Genomic DNA, 4,624 nt, shown 5'->3' on the forward strand with positions numbered 1-4,624 from the left:
CAATTACACAGTAATTTACATAATTTAATTGGCCACACAATATCCAATAAGTATAAAGTTATATTGAAATATAAAAAAAATTTATATAGTGAAACAAAAATACATTTAAACCATTATATTATAAAGCAAAAGGAATATTCAAATTATATTGAAACATTAGAGTAATAAGAATAAGAAAAGCTGAAATCTCAACGTCGATCATTTACGTCAGCCATGCCTTAGACCATCTCCAATGTATTCCTCTATTTTTTTTTTCTAAAATAGAGGAATTTCATAATAGAGATGGATTTGTCTCCAATGTATTTTTCTATTTTCTCTTCTGAAAAAGAATATTCTTGATATATTATTTTCTAAGTTTACAAATAATATTTTTTATTTGTGAAAGTTGAAAACCAACCCAATTTATTTTAGTATTTTATAAAATTATGATATTATTTACACTAAATATTTCTTTACAAACTATTATGTAAATAAAAAATATAATTATATTTATATAAATAATATATTTCACTAAAAAATATTTTCGGTTATAAATGTTTAAGTAAAAAGTTAAAGGATCATTTTGTAAAAACAAATAGAGGAGGTGACATGGCAAAAATATAGTTTCTCATTCGCCGATTATTTTTGCCTACGTGGACACTCTATCTAACGCTTATATCCTCTTTTTATTACTTGTTTGATATAAAAATAACATGCTGTGCAATCGAAGAAAACTGTATTGCGTGCAAATCTCAAACTTTTACATATTTACATATACTTTACATTCAATAAAAAATAGAAAAAAAATTAAAAAGGAAAACACTATTCTAATTTTTTTGTCTATTTTGTATGCAAGGCAAGGACAATGACGAACTTAGGCAAGCAATTATGGATGGATGGAAATCCCCAGATCTACCGTCCGATGCAAGTATTATGGAACATATTGCGAGTTGTCGTAAAGCCTTGAGTCAGTGGAGGAGGGAACATAATTTGAACTCAGAGAAACTAGTGGAGGAACTTAAAGAGAAGGATGAGGGGCTGTATTCGAATGATAATGTGACGACTGAGGAAATAGCAGAAGCCTTGAAGGAACTCTCTGATGCTCTTAAGGCAGAAGAGATGTTCTGGAAGCAAAAGAGTCGAGTTTTTTGGCTAAGAGAAGGAGATAGAAACACAAAATACTTTCATGCCTTGACAAAGCAGAGAAGAGCTAGGAATAAAATCATACAGCTTAGAGATGCAAATGGAAATGTTGTTCAGGATGAGGAAGGATTGGTAGCCATTGCTACTAGTTACTTCAGGCAGATCTTTGAATCCTCAACCCAGAAGACATAGCGGATGCGTTATCAGAGGTATCCACAACGATTTCTGAGCCAATAAAAACTGGTCTCATAGCTCCGGTCACTGAGTGGGAAGTCAAATTAGCACTTTTTGCGATGCATCCAGAAAAGGCTCCTGGACCAAATGGAATGACAACTCTCTTTTATCAGAAATTTTGGGATATAGTGAAAGATGATTTAACTCATATGGTGAATCAATATCTTTTTGATGGCGACTGGTTTGAATGACACAAATATCTGCCTCATCCCAAAGATGAATAATCCCAATGAGATGTCCTAGTTCAGACCCATCAGCTTATGTAACGTCAGTTACAAGTTTATCTCCAAGGTCTTATGCCAGAGATTGAAAAAAGTTATACCATATAGAATTTCAGAAACACAGTCGGCCTTTGTTGCTGAAAGATAAATTTCAGACAATATTATGATTGCCCAAGAGATGTTCCATGCCCTAAGAACTAAGACAAGCGGAAGAAACAAAAGGATGGCCATTAAGATGGATATGAGTAAAGCATACGACATAATGGAGTGATCGTTCATTGAGGCAGTTATGCGGAAGATGGGGTTCTCTGAGATATGGATTACCTGAATTATGAGGTGTGTTACTTCGGTGAAATACAAGGTACTTATGAATGGACAACCGAGAGGTAATATAGTCCCAGAGAGAGGTCTACGTCAAGGAGATCCTTTGTCTCCTTTCATCTTTATTCTATGCACATAAGCGCTCGTTAGCCTTCTTAATCATGCAGAGAACCAAGGGAAGATAACGGGGATGCGCGTTACACGCGCGTGTCCTTCTGTATCCCACCTTCCCTTTGCTGATGATAGCCTTTTTCTTCTGTAAGGCGGAGCCCCGTGAGTGTGAAAAAGTGATGAAAGTAGTCAGGAAATATGGACAAGCATCAGGACAATGCATTAATTTTGAGAAATCCCCCCTGCTCTTTGGTAAGAGGATTAACGCAAATGCTAGACAGCAGGTTAAAGGTGCTTTAGGGATCCAAAATGAAGGAGGAATGGGAACATATCTAGGAATTCCAGAAGATATTAGTGGATCCAAGTGCAAAATTTTTGCATTTCTGAAAGATAAATTAATGCATAGAGTGAATGGATGGACGGGCAAATGGCTATCAAAAGGTGGAAAGGAGGTTCTGATTAAATCTATCTTGTTAGCACTTCCGACATATGTTATGTCTACTTTCCTGCTCCCACGGAGATATGCCGTATTGGCGGATTGGATTCCGTATGATCCATGAGTTTAACCTTGCTCTACTGGCAAAACAATTATGGAGGTTAGTGCAATAGCCTGATTCGCTGGTGGCTAGAGTATTAAAGGGAAGATACTACAGAATGTGTTCGCCTTTACGAATAGTCTCTGTAAACAACTCATCATATGTGTGGGCCAGTATCTCAGCAGCATGGAAATTACTATTGTTGGGGATCAGACATAAAGTACATTCAGGATATGAGGTTAAGGTGTGGGAGGATCCTTGGATTCCGACAACACCAGCTAGACCCGCACGACCCTTGGCCCCATCACTGCATCCGAATATAAGAGTCAGTGATCTCATCAACTAGGATTTGAAATAATGGGTTGTTGGGCTACTGGAGAACTATGTTGACCCTTCTGATATACCTGACATAAGGTGTCAGGCCATAAGCACCACTCATCGTCGGGATACTTTCTGCTGGAATTTTACTAAAAGTGGACAGTATACAGTCAAATCAGGATATTGGGTAGCTTGCAACTTACTAGAGGCTGATTAAGAGAAGGAGGTTTTGGAACCTAGTATAGCAAATCTTCAAGCCTTTGCTTGGAAGATAAAAGCTCCACAAAAGATTTGTCATCTTATATGGCAACTGTTAACTGGTTATGTGGCATTGACGAGGAATCTGGTACGGCGTAACATGAGATGTGATAACTATTGTCCACGATGTGGAGAGCCAGAAGAATCTGTAACTCATGCAAGTTTTAATGTCCACCAGCTTTACAAGCTTGGTCTCTCTCAGCGACACCAACGAGTCAAGATGTATTCCCTCTTCCGAGCATCTATGCAAATATGGATTTTCTCTTCTGGAGAAAGAATAACATTGTTGATCCAAGATTAGACAGGGACCCATATCCATGGATAATTTGGTGCCTTTGAAAGACCAGAAATGATAAACTATTTAGGGGAATAGATAGAGATCCTTTGGAGCTAGTTCGTTATGCGGAGAGTGAGTGTCAAGTCTGGTTTAATGCAAATAAGATAACAACAGCCCCACAAGACCTTAATAATGAAGAACCTCAAGTCTTAAGCTTGAGGAATATCTGCATGATAGATGGGTCATGGACATCTACTGCACAGTTTAGTGGATATGGATGGGTCTGGCTAGATTGCTTAGGGAACGTTCAACTAATGGGGACACGGAATCACATTCGAAGAGAGTCTGCATTACAATTAGAGATGAAAGCACTGAGATGGGCGATGGAGAGTATGCTCCAGCATTCGACTTGTCAAAGCTTTGGAACGGACTGCAAGGATTTGATTGTTATGATCAACGAGCCTCATGTTTGGCCAAGCTTTGCGACAGAACTCGAAAGGATAGAGACCCCGAAGATATGCATCCCGGATTTCAAGATTACTTATATTCCACGAGCACAGAATCAGATTTCAGATTTCCTAGCTAGGACTGCGAGGTCTTTCCATAGAGTACTTTATTTCATTGGTTGTTCTATTCCGGTCTGGTTACCCAGGCCACCTCAAGTTTGAACAATAGAATAGCCTTTCGATGGAAAAAAAAACAGAACAAGAACAAAGGATACCAACACCAATTTCATTCTAAAAACGATGTAATAAAATGCAAAAAAACCAACATATAATAAGATCCAACATCAGTAAATAATCTATCTATCTATAATAATAAAATAGACTATACTCTCTCATCCTTGCGCCACATCATCATGGAGAGTGGGGCATTTCGCGAGACGTGTCGACACATTAAGATACTCTCGATTTTTGCTTTCTGCCGGGTTTCTACGTCCCTTAATTTTAACCGGGCTTTTATTAATTTAAGCCCAGAATTTTGCAGACACGTTACAAACCCACATGGGATTAGGGTTCCTTCCTCCGTCTTTCTCTTGAGCGGCGGCCTTCACAATGAGAGCACACAGAAGGTTAGAGTGATGATCCGATCTACAGTTCAACTCAAACGATATTTAGAAGATTCAGCCGGGTTCGTATGTTTTAAGTATGTTCTACGACTATATTTGGAATCGATTGATCTGTTCATTTCTCTTTTTTTGCCATTGGAATCAATCGAGAGGGCTT

Source organism: Brassica oleracea, chromosome C8 (assembly GCF_000695525.1).
Source record: "Brassica oleracea var. oleracea cultivar TO1000 chromosome C8, BOL, whole genome shotgun sequence".
Classification (NCBI taxonomy): domain Eukaryota; kingdom Viridiplantae; phylum Streptophyta; class Magnoliopsida; order Brassicales; family Brassicaceae; genus Brassica; species Brassica oleracea.